The sequence below is a fragment of the Heptranchias perlo genome, chromosome 21 (assembly GCF_035084215.1).
Source record: "Heptranchias perlo isolate sHepPer1 chromosome 21, sHepPer1.hap1, whole genome shotgun sequence".
Classification (NCBI taxonomy): domain Eukaryota; kingdom Metazoa; phylum Chordata; class Chondrichthyes; order Hexanchiformes; family Hexanchidae; genus Heptranchias; species Heptranchias perlo.
Genome location: NC_090345.1, coordinates 21,408,968 through 21,432,086, shown reverse-complemented (window position 1 = coordinate 21,432,086; position 23,119 = coordinate 21,408,968). Strand labels below are relative to the sequence as shown.

General features: G+C 42.1%; 1 protein-coding gene and 1 long non-coding RNA gene across 2 annotated transcripts in view; one reads left to right on the top strand and one right to left on the bottom strand.

Moving 5' to 3' along the window:
• LOC137340042 (uncharacterized) overlaps positions 1–7,601 on the bottom strand; it is a 116,407-nt gene extending 108,806 nt beyond the window's left edge. The window contains exon 1 of the long non-coding RNA XR_010966686.1: positions 7,455–7,601. This is a non-coding gene — a long non-coding RNA (uncharacterized lncRNA). The remainder of the gene's footprint in view (positions 1–7,454) is intronic.
• LOC137340041 (phospholipid phosphatase 4-like) overlaps positions 1–23,119 on the top strand; it is a 212,649-nt gene that overhangs the window by 128,511 nt on the left and 61,019 nt on the right. The window lies entirely within an intron of this gene.

Genomic DNA, 23,119 nt, shown 5'->3' with positions numbered 1-23,119 from the left:
CCCAGTCTCTATAAAGATTAAAGCCCCCCACGATTATTGCATTACACCTCGATCTAGTGATTGAAGAGGGGGCAGAGCAGCGCACAAGAGGCAGGCAGAGAAGTAATTAACAACACATCTTGTTAATTAAAAATCAACTATTGTCAGAAATTAAATTAACCACACCGCAAAAAGGTGGTATCTTCAACAAAAAAAAAACATTCACCAGGAATTTCCTCGGAAATTCTCCCAATAACTAGCGGAAACCCTGTTTATGCGTCTATCCAGGGTTTGCATCGATTTTCCACTGAAATTAAAGCAGCTGATCAGGAGAACCCCTGAGGAAATTCCGGGCGGATGCTTTTATTTTGCTGAAGATACCATCTCCTGCATAGTGGCTAACTTCACATCTGAAAAAATAATCAGTGTATTCAGATTTGGACAATGGGACCAGTGACTGCATCAGTACATTTATGGGCTGGCATCGAGGTAAAAAATGACCATGAAAGTTGCCAAATTGTTCAAAAAAAACCAACTAGCTCAGTAACATTCTTCAGGGAAGGGAACCTGCCAACCCTACCTACTGTGCCCAACATGTGACTCCAATTTCACACTACATGGTTGACCCTTAATGCCTTTACGGCATTTAAGGATGGACACTAAATGCTACCTTGCATTGCCCACATCCCAAGAACAAAGAAGAACAAACTTAGATCAGCTCCATATTTTCAGTCCTAACTCCATGCCCCAAACACACCACTACTTGCAGCACAGTTCCCTCCACCTTAGGCCTGGATTAGGGCGGCCTTACTGAAATGATTGCCTTTGCCGCTGGAAGTTGGCAGTAGTCGTGTGCTTGTTCTATGCAATCAGTTGAATCAGACTAATTAGATTTCCCGATCAGTCACCATGGCACCCCAGACCACAGAAAATTTAAATCTGCTAATTTAATTGGCTGCAAAAGATAAGCATGCCACCAGCTGGCAAATTTCAGTAACAATCCCATGCTAGCCAAAGCAACGGCCATTGTGCCAAGTACATTGCAAGAGAAACTTCAATGATTGCAGGCAGCAAGTCCAATCATCAGGAATCAGTCCGAGGGGGTGAGATAGACAGAGCACCAGGAACTGAACAAGCAAAGTCAGACAAAGCATCAGGAATTGGTTGGGCGGGTGGGGACAGACAGGCGCTGCTCCCCCAATATTCCAATTAAGTAGTCATGTGTGCTCAGTGTGGTTACACGTTCTTTCTAAAACCTATTTGCACATTGCTGCCTCCAATTAAAGTTCCATGGCTTCATCGTCGAGTCTGAGCTATGCTGAAGCAAATAAGGAAGGTGGCTGGACTAAGAGTAAGAACAGTGAACAATTACAATGTTCTACAAAGTGTAGATCTGCTCAGTGATAGACTATAGTAGCCTGTTGATAAGGTTCCACAGACAATCCATCTCTTGTTCATGGACTCAGTAGAATATAGTCCAAAGCCATTGAGACAAGTGGATTGCATAAGGATAGTCTTCCACCTGCTGGAGTCTGTAGTGTTCAATGTCAGGAGAAGTGGCTGGGCAGTCAGTTATCTATCAGGGTTAAGGTGAATCTGGGATGCTATTTTGATTCTTGGCTCACTGGGTACTTGTAACAGTACCCATTCTTCAATTCCTATGAAATTTCTAAAGCCGTTGTTCTTCCTCCCCCCACCCCTCCCAATTGGTTGTTAGATCTCTTGAAATTAGTAAAAGACTTTTTTCGCTTCTGGTTTGACAGACTTCCTGTCACACTAAGTTTAACTTTGATCTTGCCACCACTACCTCCTACCTTGCCCCTGCTCCTGGCAGCATTGAATGCTGCCTCCTGAATAATACCTTCCTGGGCTAGAGTTAGGGGGATTTCAATGGGAAAGATTCTAAAATCAATAGATTCACCCAAGCAGAGAGGGGGAGACCCATTGAGGGGAAGCGATATATTTCATGAAACTGGCCTGGACGCAACCCCATTGCTGCTACTACCCTCCCTGGGCACTGATCATGCTGCTACTGCACCTTAGGGTGAAGATAGTAAGTGCAAGGTCAAAATGTGTAGGCAGCATCAACCATTGCAGGGTGGGGGTTAGAGGTACACAAGCAATGTGGGCTGTGAGTACCCCTTTTTAATAATTTCCACTTTATCCATTTGTCCTCTATAGGCATTCTGCATTACTGGACTGCAGACAACTACAAGTGATTGAGCATAATCAGGGAAAATGTGAACCTAAGATAAGACCACTGGTTCTATAATGTAAATGTGCTTCAACACTGGAACCCACACACCTATGGAGACCAGCTCCCCTTTCTGAGTATTAAAGCAGGAGAGCAGCACATGAAAGTTGAAACAGGATGTGATGATACAACACAAAGTGAAAGTGCTTCCAATGACCTTGACTTGAGCAGCAGCCCAAGAGTTACTAATGCTTAAGCCAGACTTCATCTTTGTGCTAATGATTCTGCAGCTGTATCTCAACATTCTGTCTAAATCCACTAAAATAAAAGGCTGCAGGGAATACATGTCACTGCTTCTCCTGCCGGTGGAATCCTCTCCCAGGCAGCATGAACACCTGGAATTGTGTGCTTTGAATACAGAAGTTCAAATGCAAAGTTATCCATCATTAACATAACCAGGGTCATTTGAGCAAGCTTTAGCCTCAGCCTATGGGGGAAAAGTGCTCAGTTGGCTTTTGGCATCTCTCATACAAATTATCCAGGTCTTTCTGTGTTCTCAGTAATCACCAGGCTCAATTTGATAAAATTTCTGTTCTGGTTACAATTACCTGCAGCTGCATCTTGTTTTAGACCACCAAATATACAAGAAAGAAAGATAGATAGATACATAAGAGGCAAGTAACCTTCATTAGGTAATACTACAATCACAATTCCACAGATAAAAGGTATTTCATTTTCAGAGATTAAATGAATGAATGAATGAATGAAAACAACAGTCACTTATTTTTCCATTCTGGGCCCTGTCGCTATTAAACATCAAGGAGGTGACAACTGCATTATTTAGTAGAGTTATTCACCATTTAGCTAAACCAGCAACATTAGTGGGCTTCCCAATTCTACCAGGCTACTGGCTTTCCAAGTGTAAACAATTTTACAACACCAAGTTATAGTCCAACAATTTTATTTTAAAATCCACAAGCTTTCGGAGGCTTCCTCCTTCCTCAGGTGAATGTGGAAATGAAATCCTCGAACCTATCGCATTTATAAATCACAGAACAATGCCTGGTGATTACAGATAGTCCTTTCAACTGCCCGTTGCCAAGGCAACCAAAGTGTTCAGACAGATAGGTGTTACCTACAAGGCCACCGAATATACAAATGGCCAGAACTAAAAAAACAGATGATGTGGAGATGCCAATTAAAAAAACAGAGCGAGAGAGGCAGAAACATATCGACAGCAATTGACCCGTTATATTAAAAACAGATGACATTTGTTCGCTGGTGGGGTAACGTGTAGCGTGACATGAACCCAAGATCCCGGTTGAGGCCGTCCTCATGGGTGCGGAACTTGGCTATCAATTTCTGCTCGACGATTTTTCGTTCTCGAGTGTCTCGAAGGCCACCTTGGAGTACGCTTACCCGAAGGTCGGTGGCTGAATGTCCTTGACTGCTGAAGTGTTCCCCGACTGGGAGGGAACCCTCCTGTCTGGCGATTGTTGCGCGGTGTCCGTTCATCCGTTGTCGCAGCGTTTGCATGGTCTCGCCAATGTACCATGCTCTGGGGCATCCTTTCCTGCAACATATGAGGTAGACAACGTTGGCCGAGTCACAGGAGTATGAACCATGTACCTGGTGGGTGGTGTCCTCTCGTGTGATGGTGGTATCTGTGTCGATGATCTGGCATGTCTTGCAGAGGTTACCGTGGCAGGGTTGTGTGGTGTCGTGGACGCTGTTCTCCTGAAAGCTGGGTAATTTGCTGCGAACGATGGTCTGTTTGAGGTTGGGTGGCTGTTTAAAGGCGAGTAGTGGAGGTGTGGGGATGGCCATCAACATGTCATCAATGACGACGAACACCTCGCTATGGCCATCCCCACACCTCCACTACTCGCCTTTAAACAGCCACCCAACCTCAAACAGACCATCGTTCGCAGCAAATTACCCAGCTTTCAGGAGAACAGCGTCCACGACACCACACAACCCTGCCACGGTAATCTCTGCAAGACATGCCAGATCATCGACACAGATACCACCATCACACGAGAGGACACCACCCACCAGGTGCATGGTTCATACTCCTGTGACTCGGCCAACGTTGTCTACCTCATAGGTTGCAGGAAAGGATGCCCCAGAGCATGGTACAATGGCGAGACCATGCAAACGCTGCGACAACGGATGAACGGACACCGCGCAACAATCGCCAGACAGGAGGGTTCCCTTCCAGTCGGGGAACACTTCAGCAGTCAGGGACATTCAGCCACCGACCTTCGGGTAAGCGTACTCCAAGGCGGCCTTCGAGACACTCGACAACGTAAAATCGTCGAGCAGAAATTGATAGCCAAGTTCCGCACCCATGAGGACGGCCTCAAACGGGATCTTGGGTTCATGTCACGCTACACGTTACCCCACCAGCAAACAAATGTCATCTGTTTTTAATATAACAGGTCAATTGCTGTTGATATGTTTCTGCCTCTCTCGCTCTGTTTTTTTAATTGGCATCTCCACATCATCTGTTTTTTTAGTTCTGGCCATTTGTATATTCGGTGGCCTTGTAGGTAACACCTATCTGTCTGAACACTTTGGTTGCCTTGGCAACGGGCAGTTGAAAAGGTTATCTGTAATCACCAGGCATTGTTCTGTGATTTATAAATGCGATAGGTTCGAGGATTTCATTTCCACATTCACCTGAGGAAGGAGGAAGCCTCCAAAAGCTTGTGGGTTTTAAAATAAAATTGTTGGACTATAACTTGGTGTTGTAAAATTGTTTACAATTGTCAACCCCAGTCCATCACCGGCATCTCCACATCATGGCTTTCCAAGTGTGTAAGGAGTCCTCAGTGGCCCCCCTACAGTCATTTGGGCCCCTCTGCAAATGCTGTGTCATACATGAACCTTGCAGGAGCTTTACTCCATCATTGTGCAGCTAGCCTGCAACAACCAGCACAGAATCATTGCAGATTAACACCCGCATTCCCAACAGCTCCCACAATGCTTTCATTTTACACCAATCATCTGTGCTAACCTTATTCTCCAGTCCTTGAAATCATTTCGGTCCCCTGACTCCTTACAATAAAGCTTCCAGCACCTGAACGTAAACTTGGCTTTCAACACTTTGTAGCACTCTATTCTGCAGCAATTGTGCTCAATTAACACATTGTTCTGTCTTCCTATTTATAGTCACGGGCCGAGATTTCCTGATCGTAACACTGATAGTAACCCATTCAAAGTTAATGAGTTATTATTGGTGTTACAATTGGAAATCTAGGACCAGCTGTTTAAATGCCTCTGAATTACTGATGAACAACTGATTAAGAGAATTGGTGATTCCTTTTCACTGTTTGGACATTCTAGCCCCACATTCTGAAAACCCATCTTGTGTTAACCAGCAGTGCCTGTAACCCTCAAAAAATAAAAGGCAGGAAATTTCCACTAAATGTATAGGTAATTTAGTAAATAAAACAATTTAATCATGAAATTACTTTTGGTGAGATGATTATTTGAACACTTAATGTGTTTGTATGACATTCCTCTGTCCACTATTTTAGTGGATGCGTTAACCCGTTTAAAATAAATAGGTCAATGTGTGTGTTAAAATAGCTGACAGAGAAATGTTATAGAAACATAGAAAATAGGAACAAGAGAAGGCCATTTGGCCCTTCGGGCCTGCTCCGCCATTCAAAATAATCAGGGCTGATCGTCTAACTCAGTACCCTGTTCCCGCTTTTTCCCCATATCCCTTGATCCCTTTAGCATTAAGAAATATATCTATCTCCTTCTTGAATACATCTAATGACTTGGCCTCCACTGCGTTCTGTGGTAGAGCATTCCACAGGTTCATCACCCTCTGAGTGAAGAAATTTCTCCTCATCTCTGTTCTAAATGGCATACCCCGTATCCTGAGACTGTGACCCCTGGTTCTGGGCTCCCCAGCCATCGGGAACATCCTCTCTGCATCTAGCCTGTCTAGTCCCGTTAGAATTTTATATGTTTCGATGAGATCACCTCTCATTCTTCTAAACTCTAGTGAATATAGGCCGAGTCGACCCAATCTCTCCTCATACTTCAGTCCTGCCATCCCAGGAATCAATCTGGTAAACCTTCGTTGCACTCCCTCCATGGCAAGGACATCCTTCCTCAGATAAGGAGACCAAAACTGCACACACTGTGCACATATTGTGAACTGTGAACATATTAATCCTTTATCTACCAATATCACTACCAGTAATTTCTAACTATAAAGAGTAATAACTCAAGATATAAATATATTCAATAGTAAAGAAAAAAATGGTAAAATAATAATTGTGCAAATGTAGTTTGAGCAAATCATTTGAGGTGTGGAGGCAAGATTTCCTCCGTGCACTACATGTGACAAAATGATAAAGTGACTAATAAAGAACCAGTTTACAATTTTGTTATTTTTTGCCTTTTGCACCGATAAAGTCTCCCCCCACCCCAATTCTTAGAGTGCAGTTATATTGCCATTTCTTTGTTGATGGGCAATGGTTCCCACCATACATTGGTGCAAAAGTGACAGCATAGCTCTAGTCAGGTCCCAATCCAGCCCTGGAATTCAGTGGTGTGAGCCCTCCCCCTCCTTTTTTTTGGAGACTTCTTGTCCCAAAACAAGCCTTAATTTTGTTTCCTGGGGATTAGTCCCTTGTACATTGCACCATGGTCAATGGAACCTGCCTCTAAAGAGAATATTTCCTCTGATCCATTAGTTTCACTCAGTGTTCATAGTGTTTGTCTCTTTTATCACCCTGGCTCCTGGGTCCACAATATCGGTGACAGGTTTTGTTTTTAATATATAACTGATCTCTCAAATGCCAGATCAATGTTTCTCTTCTCCAGGCATCTGGCAAATTGCCATACCCTTGTCAACCAGCCAAACATACTACATCTAGAATTCTCACATCTGAGACACTCACACTTCAAATGTATTGACAAGTTAGATTAAAGCATGCACAGGTGATGTAACTGCCACTGGGAAAACAATACAAGTGAGTTCTTTTTTCTTAAACATTGTATTTTTAGATGTGAGGAAAGAAACAATCAAGAATACAGATAAAAACAAATAAAAGTCAGCATTACATCATATACAATAAAACAGTAATATTACAACAATAAAAAATTTTTAAATACAAGCATGTAACAGTCAAACTCTAAAATAAGCATTACACCAAAGGATGATAAAGTATTGTGGTAAGAATCTTAACAGGGAATACATTGAGAAGACCCATATCTTAAAATTGTTAGGAGAAGGACTACAAATTATGGCACTTACCAAGGAAATATATTAGGTCTGACTTCCAAAGGGTCAGTCCAACAAAATGGAATGAGTATGTGGGGCGGACTTGTGGACATCTTTCACTTCGGAGTGGCTCTTCTAAGCAGATCAGCTTGGGGTCAGTGACCATCTCTCCTTCACCTTCGCCCCTGTGCAGTGAGATACAAAGCCCTCAAGAATCCCAGCACCAACAAGTTCAAGGTTAGACTGAGAACACCATAAATAGCACAACACACACGCCTCCTTGTGCACAATAATTCAGAAGGGGAGGCCGTATTGAATGAATGTAGCCTGAGGTAAACAATAGGAATGCATAATTCTCTAGTTAATTCTCCATAATCGTTCCTTCAGTGACAAGCAAGATGGTATTGCCAACTGTCTACAAAGAACTGAAAGTTAACCAGTCTCCATGAATAACAACAATTTGCATTTATATAGCGCTATTAACATAGTAAAATGCCCCAAGGCGCTTCACAGGAGTGTAATCAGGAAATCAATGAAATGTTCAGTGGGGTCGCTATGAAGTAATTTCAGTGAGATAGAAACACCTGTGATGGACTTGGCATCTTCCATCCAAAGTGGGATGAGCCTTAACCACAATGGAGGTCAATGAGCCCCTCACTCCTCCCAAAAAGTGCAAATGTTGCATCTTAATGCATGGTTGAATGTATGGGTATGGTATTCTAATGGTTATGGTACTGAACTAGCAACCCAGAGGTCATGAGTTCAAATTGAATTCAATAAATTTGGTAATTTTCAGGTTAGCACCAGAAATAAATAACCATGATGTTAGATTGTTGTAAAAGCAATTGATTCACTAATGTCCTCAGGGAAGGGAACCTGACTGGTCTGACCTACAAATGACCCCAGTCATGCACTAGTAGTTGATTCGAGGAAGCCACCCAGTTTATATGGATGGGCAATAAATATGGCCTTGCCAGCATTGCTCACATCCTCACAACAAAGTCTAGAAACATGCACAGCCCAAAATTAATAGATAGTTTGGCCGAATTCCCTCTCCCCCCCAAAAAAAAATCAATTGAGCATTATGATAACTAAATTAAGATATATCACAATATGACCCTGAAATTCCATTGGGGTTCTACTGGTCTACCGCCATAACTCCATTTATGCCATTATGCCATGAGGTTTCTGTTGGAGTTATGCTGGAAGACAGGTAAAACCCCCATGAATTTCAACACCCAAATAATTACACGCCAGTATACAGAAAAAAGAGATGGGGCTGGAAATATATAAAAGAGCATTGTCCATGTACGGGGATGTTTATGATTTTTGTCTTACTCAAAACTCTTGAACAGCCAAGACAAAAAGTAGGAGTGGTAAATAGCACACAAGTGGGCAAAAAGGATCACAATTTTCAGAATTACTGTGTCTCACTGTAATTATATTGTTTAAGAAAATGAAAAACTTGCAGAATATAAATCATAAAGGAGCTTGTGGAATATTGCTGGAGCTGCCATTGACACAAAAAAAACTGATTTGAAAATTCAGAATGTTTTGACCATTGCCAAGTTTCACTTTGTTAGACCTTTATTCATAAGACCTGAATATAGATGAAGCAACCAGACCGTTGTACTAGAAATTGGTATTCAGGCATGTAATAACCCTGTCAATTTTCACTGTGAAAAATTGACTGGACGATAAACCAAATTCTATCTGAGAGCTTTCCTGAGCAAATGCAGAAACGTTATCATGCTTTATGTTACACAAGAATGCAGTTCAATGAAATCAGCCCTTTCTTGTGTATGCCCACTCACCACCAGATCTTTATTGATCCTTGATATTTCATGAATATTTTTATGTGTGATTGAAACGTCTTGTGGTTAGTTAAAGCCAGGATACAGCCCCAGACTTATTGTTGTCTGTAGAACATGTCCACTTTAAAAACGTGACTTGACATTCTGATAGGCAATATTATTGTGGTTACCAAGGGAAAGGGGTCTGTTTCATTTCATACTTGTGTGTCAACAAGATTCCATGAATTAAAAATAAAAATAAAATAGGCTGTAGCTTGTCCCTTTTTCTCTTAATGAAAAATGAAAGGTACTCTTCCTCCACATTTCTATGACTGTCCTCAGAGAAGCGCTATTAAAGCAGAAAATTTCTGTGCTTTTAACTTGTATCTATGACTACACCGTGCAAAATTGCTGCTGATTAATCATGAATTAAGTGTAGTGTTTGGCACAGATGATGTTTAATATGAAATAGATTTTTCTTGTGACCTTTACCAGCTGTCAGAGGAGACTATCACTTCACTCCTTCTATCTAGGCTGTATTGAAAGATTGAATTAGCCCAGTGGTTGAAATTGTTTAGTGTTTATTTCCCAAGCTGGTGACCAGTTGCAGATTCAGACCTCCAATTGACATGCTGCATTTGTGTGAGGTCTTTTACTTTTAAGCTGATCTGTTTAGTAGAGCTACTCAGAAGTGAAAGTTGAGGGTAGGGAAGAGGAAGATGTAGGAGAAAAGTAGATTCAACCAATTTCATCCGGATAACAAAGTGGCATTGATAGTAGTTGTAACAGAGACCCCTGAGACTTATATCACACATTAAGTGTCTGTGTTCAATCAAGCTTTCTATATTCATGAATGAAGTGTAAGGTACTATGGAAAATAAAATAAATTAACATCAGGATATAAGTTACTTTCCTACAAAATGGATGGGGAAGAGGTGGAGGATGTGTGGATTGAGTCAGAATCAGGCTAAGAGTGAGTGAGTGTGCTCACGCATGCGCGTGTTGCGTTTGTATTCTTGCTCTCTTTCCCTAGGTAGGTTTTACAAACTGAGATCCCCCTTCCTCCCAGAAATATCCATGAACTGGATTTCCTGGATTTTCCAGAATGTTTATTCTATTTCCATCTTCACAATGAGCCGCAGTGTTCAGACTCACACATGAATAATGCCACTTAGGCGAGGCACAGCAGGGTGACCAGTGCCCATGGAACCATAATGTGGAGATGCCAGTGATGGACTGGGGTGGACAAATGTAAGGAGTCTTACAACACCAGGTTATAGTCCAACAGCTTTATTTGAAATCACAAGCTTTCGGAGACTTCCTCCTTCGTCAGGTAGGAGGAAGCCTCCGAAAGCTTGTGATTTCAAATAAAGCTGTTGGACTATATCCTGGTGTTGTAAGACTCCTTACATGGAACCATACTCAGTGAAAACTCAAATCCATCAGGACAAGAGGGGAAAAAGGAGAAAATGATGTCCCCTCTCCAGAATAAAGGGGAACTGCTGCTCTCCTATCACCTACTGCTATAACTATTGTATATACAGTAGGAAACCATTAAAATACAGGGGAACAATGAAACAAATTCCCTTCATGTATAATATTGCCGGTTAACATATGCCAATGAGTTTTACATTTCTGAAATATTTTAATCCCCTGACCATGTCATAGAGAAGTCTATGGCCGAGGCCACCCGTACGTTTGGGTGAAGTAGAATCAACAGTATCTAGCTGTAAAATTGGCAGAACCTTTGACTTTTTAAAAAATATTTTTAACTAAGCCTTTAGGAGTAATCCTGCACACTGCAAATTCCTGTTACATAACACGCAAGGGAGAAATCTTGATCCATGTACTATATAATGAAATTGTAAGTCCATTCTTTTTTGAAAGAACAGGTTTACCGTTTTGTTATACACACCATACAGAGGACATCTTACTCCCCAATAAATAACCTTCAATTTTTGGGCCCAGTCAATTATATCAGGTTTAATAAATATCCATGCAAAGCTGAAAAATAATTAGCGAGTTGGTGAATGATAACACATGCCCTGCAGAACACAGATGTAAAAGGATGATACCATACTGTAGTATGAGAACTAAAACCATAAAATGCTGGAAACACTCAGCAGGTTAGGCAGCATCTGTGGAGATGGAAACAGAGTTAGTGGGGGTGATTTTAAACCCCAAGAACGGGTGGGTTGGGGGCGGTTGGGAGTTGAAAACAGTTGTTTTTTGGGTCGCGACCACAACCCGGCTTTATTTCTGGGTTTAACGTTGACGTGGAAAAGTACAGGCTTCCGACTGGGAATGCCAAGTCCAAAAATTTTGCGGTTTCAACCCGAAAAAACAACTGTTTTCAACTCTCACCCGCCCCAACCCACCCATTCTTGGGGTTTAAAATCACCCCCAATGTTTCAGGTCGATGACCTTTCACCTGAGTGCACTGGGCACAGAACTAGCCAAGCCCCTAGCCAAACTGTTCTGGTACAGCTATAACACAGGCACGTACCCAACAATGCGGAAAATTGTCCAGGTAACTCCTAGCCACAAAAAGCAGGACAAATCCAAAACGGCCAATTACTGCCCTATCAGCCTACACCCACTCATCAGCAAAGTGTCGAAGGAGTTGTCAACAGTGTTATCAAGTGGCATTTACTCACCGATGTCTCAGTTTGGGTTCCACCTCGATTACACGGCTACAGATCTGATTGCAGCCTTGGTCCAACTATGGACACAAGAGCTGAATTGCAGAGGTGAGGTGAGAGTGACTGCCCTTGACATCAAGGCAGTATTCTAGTAAAACTGAAATCAATGGGGAACAGGGGGAAAACTCTCCAGTTGCTGGAGTCATTACTGGCACAAAGGAAGATGGTTGTGGTTGTTGGATATCAATCATCTCTGCTCCAGGACATCTTAACGGAGTTCTTCAGGGTAGCGTCCTAGGCCCAACCATCTTCAGCTGCTTCATCAGTAAACTTCCCTTCATCATAAGGTCAGAAGTGGGGCTGTTCGCTGATGATTGCATAGTGTTCAGCTTCATTCACAATTCCTCAGATTTTGAAGCAGTCCATGTCTACAGCAAGACCTGGACAACATCCAGGCTTGGGCTGATAAGTGGCAAGTAACTTTCGGGCCATAAAAATGCCAGGCAATGACCATCTACAATGAGAAAGAGTCTAACCACCTCCCCTTGATATTCAACGGCATTACCATCGTCAAGTCCCCCTTCATCAACATCCTGGGATTGACCATTGACCAAAAACTTAATTGGACCAACCACACAAATGCCATGGCTACTAGAGCAGGTCAGAGGCTGAGTATTTTGTGGTGAGTGGCTCACCTTTTGACTCCCCAAAGCCTCTCCACCATCTACAAGACATAAGTCAGGAGTGTGATGGAATACTCTCCACTTGTCTGGATTGGTGCAGCTGCAACAACACTCAAGAAGCTCAACACTATCCAGGACAATGCAGTCTGCTTGGTTAGCACCTCATTCATTAGCCTAAACATTCACCCCTTCCACCACTGGTGTACCATGGACGCAGTGTGTACTATCAACAGAATGCAATGTAACAACTGGCTAAGACTTCTTCGGCAACACCTCCCAAACCCACAACCTCCACCACGAAGAAGGACAAGGGCAGCAGGTGCATGGGAACACCATCATCTTCAAGTTTGCCTCCAAGTCATTCACCATCCTGACTTGGACATATATTACCGTTCCTTCATTGTCGCTGGGTCGAAATCCTGGCGCTCCCTACCTAACAGCATTGTGAGAGCACTTTCACCACACAAACTGCAGTGATTCAAGAAGAAGGCTCACCACCACCTACTCAGGGTAACTAGGGATGGGCAATAAACGCTGGCCTTGTCAGCGATGCCCACATCCCGAGGATGAAAAAAAAAGCCATCCATATAAACTATATTCTGGTCACAGCAAATTGAGATAAAATTAAAATTTCGTATGCTGAGTCTGGGTAATTGGCATATACATGTAACGAAGAATTATAGTAGGTACAGCACAGGAGGAGGCCATTGTGCCCATCGGAAAAAGCTATCCAATTAGTCCTATTCCCCTGCTCTTTCCCCATAGCCCTGTAAATTTTTTCCCTTCAAGTATTTATGCATATACAGTCCAGTGTTGTCCAATATGTTATGGAATCCAGATATGATTAATTGCATGTCTGATTAGTAACAAAAATATGAGTAATAGACACTGTCGTTGGGCCTGTGATCTCAATACTCATATTTGCACAGCATATGCATATGTATTTTAACCTTTTTGTAGATTTGTTGGTAAAATGGTAAGATGTGTGCAAGCGATTTTTGATCATCATGAGTGTTTACTTCCTTGGTTACTGAATGTTAGTAGATGTTTGTTAAGTAAATATACACGTGAAGTACTGTATTGTGTGAATGTATGTAAGGTGTGTTCTACCAAAATTAGTGCATATGTCGCCGTAACCACATCTGTGACTAGTCAGCTATTTCTATCGGACAACACTGTTACAGACCAACCTATGTATCTGTAGAATAGGAAGCTCCTGTCCTGAGGCAAGTAAAAGAATTTATGTTTAGATTCACTTAACTGTGTGGTTGATAACACTAATTACCTTAGAAAAAAAACAATTTTGAAATAAAACAGCTATTAAGTTGTTAACTGCTGCTGCACTTTAGGAAACTATATGTATTAATAAACTTTCATTAGCAAAGTATCAGTCTTCTGCTGTACAAAGTTCCATATGTTTGATTGAGAGCCTCCTGCATAGCCATATCCCGGGGCCTAGAAAGAGCAAGTAGCATCAACGTTAATGGCAACAGTGATCTTCACAGCTAGAGGGAAGCCAATTGTAGTTACAAAGACTTGTTCCAAGTGTATGGTGGCATAACTTTGAAAGAACTTGTCAATGGAACCTAAATAACTACTGACACTCATAAGCCCCTAAATTTCTTCTTTCAAATGGATAATGCCTCATCCTTTAAATTATTTATTTTCTTCTACAATCCCTCTATCGTAGCTAGGTAGCTGCTGCCAAAACAAAGATTCCACAAGCAGTAGACATTATAACCGTGTGAAGTGATTAGAGCATGTTTTGTATGCAAGTGCTGTTTAACCATACTTCAATTCAGCTTTAATTGCATCTGTTTATAATGCTTGTATTTTCGGTGCAGACTCATTACTGGGGTTTAATTTAGTCTATTCCAACCTTTAATTATTGATTTAATTGGTAATTTTCTACTTGTGCACCAATGGTTCATGATCCTCAATTAGGTATTAAATGTGACAGCAGTAATAATGCAGGGCAGATTCAATACCCCAAAAATAATTTCTCACTGATCACGAATAGTATAGAAACACTCTCATAGGCAGGTTGATCCCACCTTGAAAATTTGGTTTAACTTTAAATTTTAATTTTGGTGTCAAATATGCCCCCCGTAAGCGGTGAGATATCACTTGTGAAAAATGGAATATTTTTCACACACTGCATCCAGTGACAGTATCAACCACTTCTTGGCATTGAATTGCATGAGTTAGAGGTAGGATAAGGCTCCTTCTATACCTCCTTGACAACAAGAAAAATGCAAAAGCTGTTTGTGGATGCATATTCCAGGCATGTGAACCCAACTTGTGTCTATATACAGTAATGGTATGTGATGAAGGATCTGCAATTGAAATATGAACCTGTCTTTTCTCTTTTCAGATGCTGACATACCTTGTGTGCATTTCCAGCATGTTCTGTTTTTATTACATACTTGCAAAACTTTGGCTTCTGGGGGAATTCAGCAAACGAATATACAGTGAAATATAATATTGCATACATTGCATCAGAGCAAAATAAATCTCTAGTTCAGGAACTCCCAGCTTTTGCATCTATATACCAATAAGGGAATGTTTCTATTGTTAAGGAGGTATAGAGGTAAACTTACTCCACATCTAACCCATAAAACGCAAGACCTAGAAGTGGCCATTCATCATTTGCCCTTTGTGGGATCTTGAGATGCACAGATTGGCTGCAGGGGTTAAACATAGGCACCCCTACACTATGGGGACACCAATCTCCACCAGGCTACCAATACTACCAGGAACAAGGAAGGGAAAAAAACAGCTGGTTCTCCATTCATAATTTGCAACATTTCTCCCACAGCACAATTTTTAAAATTATGTAATAAAAACAGAAAATGCTGGAAATGCACACAAGGTCTGTCAGCATCTGAAAAGAGAAAAGAAAAATTAACATTTCAATTGTAGATCTTTTATCAAGTATGGTTTTTGGAAATGAACACAAGTTAGCCCACTTACCCAGAATATGCACCCACTTATCCGTCTGCACCCACATCTGCACCGACAACCAGTGGTCCCTATAACTTACAATTGGTCTGTTAGAAACCTCTTATTGCTCCTTACAGGATAAATAATGACAGACTTGAACTAAGCTTTTCATTATAAGTGGGTAATAATTTCATTATAAACAGGAATTTCGTTACATTTAGAAAGAAAGAACTCGCAATTATATAGTGCCTTTCTCGACCTCAGGATGTCCCAAAGTGTTTACAGTCAGTGAAGTACTTTTAAAGCGTAGTCACTGTTGTAATGTAGGAAACACAGCAGCCAATTTGAACACAGCAAGGTTCCACAAATAGTGATGTGATAATGACCAGATAAATCTGTTTTATTGATGTTGGTTGGGGGATAAATATTGGCCAAGACACCAGGGAGAAACTCTGCTCTTCTTTGAAATAGTGCCATGGGATCTTTTACATCCACCTGAGAGCCTTAGTTTAATGAAAGATGGCTCGCCCTCAGTACTGCACTGGGAGGGTCAGCCTGGATTATGTGCTCAAATCCCTGGAGTGAGGCTTGAACCCATGACCTTCTGACTCAGAGGTAAGAGTGCTAGCCACTGAGCCGTGGCTGTACTCACAGTATTTTCACTTAATTAAAATTTCTTATGTACATGGATCAACATGTTAATACGTCCTCGAATGCTCCATATCACCATCAAAATTGAAGTTTAAATTTTAAAAATTTGATCCTGAAAATGATGTGTGATATCAAAGAAATCTTATCATGTCTGTATTGAATTCCTCTGTCTGCTGTTTTAACAGGGATGTTGGACATGATTTTGACTCCGAGCAGGGAAGGGGGCGGTGGGGTCAAATTGCAGGCAGGAAACGCGGAAGTACGATTTTGACGTAAGGACGTCTTTTTTTTGTCAGTTTGCCGTCCGACTGATTGACAGGCTGGTCTCAGTCGGACGGGACTCCAGCCAGGGATGGGACATGTTCAGGTAAGTCTTTGTTTGTATGGATAGTGGGGGGGCATGGGTGGGCATGGGGGCATGGGTTGGCACAGGGCATGGGTTGGCATGGGGGTCACAGGGGAGTGAGTCATGGGGGGAGGGATCAGATGTCAGTCACAGGGGGGATATCGGGATTGGGGGTCATCGCGGGGATCCGTGATCACTGAGGGGGGGTCGGGGGTCCGCGATCGTTGGGGGTGGTCGGGGATCGGGGTCAGGGGTCCACGATTGTTGGGGGGGGGAGGTCACTGCAGGTAGGCTTGTTGGGCCTGTGGGAAGCACACCTGCTCCTCTGGGCCCACAAGTTGTGCCAGAAAGGTACCTACCTGTTAGACTCAGGCCTTCTTGCCTCCTTTCACGAGGCATAAAAGAGAGGGCCCGGGAATCCCGGCCTCCTGGGGTTGAAATTGGAAACTGTGGGAAAATGGAAGCCCGAAGCCTCCTTGAAAGGTTTTAAGGCCCGACGCGCCTCCTGGGAGCGGGTTGGTTGCCTGCCCCTCATCCCGCCCCAGTGAAGACCAGAAATGGGTGAGGTTGGAGGCGGTTCTGAAATGGTTGCAATTTTGAATGTCCCCCCGCTCCCAATCTACCCGTTTTTCACTTTTAAAATCGTGCCCATTAACCTGTCTGTAGACTAATGTTACATTGCATGATGTCCAGGTTTTAATCTTTTGACTGCAGCTGTGACCATACCATCATCTGTCACCTGCAGCACTGACACTGTATTGTTGTAGGTTTAACTTTTTTAAATTGTTCTTGTGATGACTCTCCAGATTCAGATCCAAAACCTTTAAATAATGCTGTCACATATATATTTTCTGAAAGCTCACAAATCTCTATATACGTAGATTAAAACCTTTTCTACATTCACCTCATGATCTTGGTCTTCTAAAGTGTCAGATTTAATTTCAAACGCCACAATGTTCTTTAACAGAGTCTTCCAGAGGATAAGGCAGTTCATTATGTAAGACAGAAATTGATGAACATGGGGCTGACTCAAGTGATTGTGAGTTTTACAAAACCTACTAGTCTTTAAAGCCATCAGCATTTTGCATATCTTCAATTCAGCCTTATATTTATAGCTCTGTCTTGCAAGAATTCATGCACAGTGATATAGTTCATTTAAATATATTAAATATGGAATGATATCATCATCAGTGCAATGGGAGGCTTTCTTTTCTTCTGTCTTTTCTCAAAGCTCCTTCTGGGGTACCATTTCACTGACACCTGCAACCGTCCAGTGCCTCAGCTGGGTGTAAACTACATAGTGAGTGTTGGCAGGCTGTTCAGTGGGAGGTTGAGTGGGGGGTGGGTGAGACATCGACACTACGCCCAATACTGTCGAATTTGCCCCTCCCTAGTCAATTATATCAGCCCTGCTGCCATTCTAGCTGAGATCGGCCAACCTGAAACCTTTATGGTCTGTGTAGCTCAGATGGTGCATTTACCCACTGCTGACAGTGGTGCAACTCATTGGACAGGGGAGGTTCACAGAAACATTCGGAAGGCTCAGGCTGTGTAGAGGACGGTAATAACTGTTCTGTATCACACCCAGTGGAAATGCCATAATACAGTCTTTAGTGTGCTACCACCCGCAAGTCTGCATATCATGCTGAACTTGCAGTAAGTGTGCTCAGAGGCAAATTAATATACTAATAGCAGAATATTTATTAATGTAAGAAAGATGCCCCCATTGTGAGACATACAGATTCCTTTCCCTTTAATAGCTGAAAAGAGGATACATTAGGTTTAACACACAACTAACCACAGCCTGGCTTGTTATATCTGGGTTTTAGGGTACTGTATGTGATACCTTCATTACTTTGGTTGCTGATGACGTTTAAATATAAATTAATTTCTGAACCAATAGAATATGATAGATGTGACTTTGCCACATTGTCCTCTCTTCACTGACCTGCTGCAATGCTAATAACTGTGGTCATGACTGAAATTCTAGGTCATGTAATCTCAGTAGCCTTAACCCTGTAATTCCCTATGGTCGCTAGAAGATCTTTAGCTCGCAGCCTTGCATCATGTGAATTTTACTGTTATTGTACTTCAAACTTAGCTAGAGATTGTTGTCATCTGTAAGGAAGTATTTCATCACCAGCAAAGAATTAAATTGAGCAAAGACTAGATCAACATGAGAAATACTTAGCATGAGGTTGGCCTCTTCAGGACAGATGGGTTAGGGGTTGATAATCAAAGGGCAAATTGACCTTCCTGATCATGCCATTGTATGGCTGTCCCCTACTCTCAGAAATAAGGGCCTCCCATACGACAAGGCATCCCACCTACTCTCCTTCCCCCAATCTGTGAAAATTCAGCACACCTGTGACTGACAGGTCTTTAATGCTCTTTGATCCAGAATCAAACTTGGAAAGACATGGAAATGTTGTGAACTTTAGATTTGGTCTGAATCCTGGTGCCGTGTATCATTTACATATCCACATAAATAAGGCCTTTGATGATCATCTCCAGAGATTCAATCAAAGTTACCCAGAGATGAATGTCAAAAATAACTCTTTACCCACAACTGGTGAGAGTTGTAAATAAAATGGGATATGATAGATATAATCCAGTCTCCAGTGAACAGAAATCTAGAATATAAAAGAGCTCTATTGGTCCTTAAAGTTCTGTATTTCATAACACTGAATTAGAAAATCAGTTCAGTGCTGGAATAACTTTCCATTCTCTTCTAGAATCTGTTTATAGTGCAACTAGTTCTTCAGATTCACATGATAGACAAACCAAAGGCAACGTTTTAAATGTTATGATTTGAAGCAATAATTTTCCACATATTTTTCTAACAAAACCAATTCTTTTAGGATTTCCCATTTATCATCAATGGTTCATTTCTCACCACTGCCCTGGGGGGACCTGAGATCTGATAATACTCTTCTTAAGGTACTTATCAGAGTACATGTAGTCTTTAATGTTAATAACAACATCATTTATAATAATGAAGTAAAAATACAGACAGAGTTTGATCCTTTGTTAAAGCAAGGCAATAACAGGAATACATGAAAAATATGTCATTTTCATTGTACAATACTTACTGCCATACATGGTCCAGATTAATCTGAACCCCTTTGGTCCTTTAATTAGCCCTTTAACTATCAACACTTATCTCTCCTCTTCCTGAAGAGGCCAACCTCATGTTAGATATAACTCCACCAGTGCCAGCACACCTCTGGTACTTCATCTAAATAGCTGTTCTTTACGTGTGAGTCTGGGAATGAGTGTTGGTGAGCTATTAGTCTCTGAGGGACATCACAATTGATTCTGTCCTTGTGCAACAGCTAAAGCTGAGATCACTGGGTAGTGATCAAAAATGGTTAATTTTTCTTCTTTCTAGTTGTGGACAGTGAGGCCAATTGCAGCACCCACCACTGACCTAGTTGCGATTAGTTATCTCAGCAAAGACCAGGGACTGAAACCTGGGACCTTCCTGATCTGTATTGCTCTGAGCTACAGCTGATGATATATGATGTATTTAACAACTGAACCATCAAGGAAGTTTAGTCTTAACTTTCAAAAATTTATTATATTTGAAGAGTTCCTCTTCACCTGAAAGACTTATTTATAGAGTTAAGAAATAGATATTGTGGCCAAGGAAAACAGAACCAAATGCCCAACTGAAGTCGGGCAGAGGCTTCCAATGAAAAAAATCAATCTCATCTAGCTGACATCTGTGCGCTTGGAATATTTAATTTCTGATGTAAGCATCACCCAGTTTTTCTGCACTTAAAAGAAAATGGCTCCCAATGAAAACCTGTGTCTCTTCGTGAGGGTCCTACATGGCATCAACAGAGCATCTCCATTTAAACTGATTGCATTGTCTATCTTCTAGACTCTGCTAAACATCTCAGGCTAGAAATTGGGTCGTGCAGCGCCCGTTGTTTCGGCGCTATGCGGCCTCCCAAGGTGCCAAGATGGCTTCTTGGCTGCGCACGCACGTTTCCAGTGTTACGTGCGCAAATACCAAACGCCAGCTGCATGTAAAGTAAGGAGAAAATGGATACAATCAGTCTGCAATGCTGATTTAAAGTGATAGACACCATTTTGGGTCTTAACACTCAGCTCAGCGCACAGTCTTAACCACGACCATCTGATCATGTCTTAGAGTGTCTGGAGGACCCCCCACCAGGGCAATATAAAGGGACCATGTAGGATTTACAGGTTAGTGGCTGGATTATTGCGTCTGGCTGCAGATGCATTTGGAGCTGTTTTTGGAGGTCTCCTATATTTGAATACCAGGAAACGAGGACATAGCCTAACATTTAGATCCAGGACGTGCAGGAGTGAAGTTAGGAAACGCTTGTACATGCAAAGGGTGGGAGAAGTTTGGAACGTTCTTCTGCAAATGGCAGCTGATGCTAGCTCAATTGTGAATTCTAAATCTGAGATTTATCGATTTCTGTGATCCAAGGGTATTAATGGATATGGGGCTAAGATGGGTATATGGAGTTAGGTCACAGACCAACCATTATATCATTGAATGGTGGAACAGGCTCGAGGGGCTAAATGCCACTGCCACTTGCTGCCTCCTGTTATGCGCCACCTTCTCCTGCAAGAAAGCGGGACGTGTGTCTGGGTGATGTGCCTGTCATGGTTGCAGAGCTGCCAGTGTATGTGGCCTCTGAGTTGTGGGTGTGCGGCTTGCAACAGTGGTAATGTGTGAGGGTGAGAGGAAACACCTGATTGGAAGAGTTAAGTACTGATGGAAAGAGTTTGTTGGCATGTGGGTGATGGGGGTGTAGTGCGAGGAGCAGTAGATGCAGCTAGTGGTGCAGTTGGTAGGAGACACCACTTGACAGTTGACCGCACTCACCTTGACCACTCGTATCAAAGCATTGAACTCTTGCTGCACTGCATCCATGTTCATAGTGCTATGCACCTGGCATTGACTTTGTCCCCCGCTGCCTCCCACTGCCTTTTGGGCATATATCTGGAGGGCCTCTTGCCCCCCCCAACCTGCGGATATAGGATATCCCTCCTTCTGTCCACCTCTTCCACCAAGGCCTCTGGTGCATCAGGAGAGAACCTTGGTGCACGCACTCTCGCTGGCTTGATACAAACTCAGATTGGCAGATTGGTGAGGTCTGGCATGCAAATTGGAGGATGTGAGATTTAGTAGTGTGTAACCTTTATTCAATGTTTTAACATAACTCATCAGCTCATCAGTTTGTAAACATAGGGACAGGACCTGCATCTGTGTTTTACGTGTGTGATGTTTGATCTCCATTCAGACTTCGTGCAGACAGCAGACTGTTATTTTTTAGCAAATAACAGGATCCAGCTACCTTTAAAAGATTTTAAGAGACATCCTCCCTTTAAGACGTTGGTGCTCCCCCTGCTGGTGGAAGGTGCGTATTTACTTCTATCATTGTGGAAGGCCGAGATTTCAACGTTGCTTGACTGAGGCCGGACGAAGTTTTTGACCTGTCTGCGCTGGGGCCATTGGACGCAGGTTAATAGCGGATTGCACTGCCCGCACCCAATAATAGGCTGTATCAATTTTTTTCCCTCTCATTCCTCAACAGGAGATCTAAAAGGATGATGGCCACAAAATAATACTGGAGAACATGTAAGGGATTAAGTACTTTACAGTTACCTCATCTATTAATGTGCAATTCTATAAATTGTTTGAGAGATCAAAATAAATTTCAAGTTACTTGTATCCAGCCCTTAATCAATGGTCAGCAATTGAGTGGAGAGGAGGGCCCATTTCTCTTTCACACAGCTGGAAAACTTGAGGTAAATCCTCACTATTGATTGACAGTCATACCGAGGCTTCCCCTAGAAAATGAGTTTGGCAACATAGAATCATAGAAAGGTTACAGCACAGAAGGAGGCCATTCAGCCTATCGAGTTCGTGCCGGCTCCATGCAAGAGCAATCCAGCTAGTCCCATTCCCCCGCCCCATCCCCATGTGCCAGCCATATCTGAGTAGGAGAGAATGCTGGCTGATTAAAGATCCTTTCCTTCCTATTGCTCCTGTGCATCTCCTGGAAGATTAACAAGGCATTATGTGTGACCTTGGAGATGTCCATGAACTGCATTGTCCCCGTCTTCTCATTGAGAAAGATACCTGCAATGCAGATGGCCACTCGGTAAAGCAAAAAAATAAAGTACAAGAATTGGGACTAGGTGATTAGGTGAGCACCTAGGTGAGATAGTGTTTGACAGGCAGAAATGCCCAGGACAAATGGATCACACTTGATATAGACCAATAATGTTAATGGTATATTTTCATAACTAGCTATGAGCATTTAATTAAGGATGCTTCACTTCCTTTTGCTTAATCCACATAAATGACTTACACAGTAAGTAACTTCTATGACTCTAATTACAGTTTCATCTCACAGCTCAAAAAAATATTGATTATATTCAATAAGCAACTTTAGTGTTAACCATGCAGTCATTGAAAATACATATGATAAGCACACCAAATCCTTTATTTTAATTACTGTTTCAGTGTTGGTCAATTGTTACCTTTATGTAACACAGACAAAGGACCTGTCACTTCTTCAAGATAAGTGCAGTAATTACCAAAATTGGTACCACAGCTCACTAAAATAATCACATAGGAAAACAAACCAAA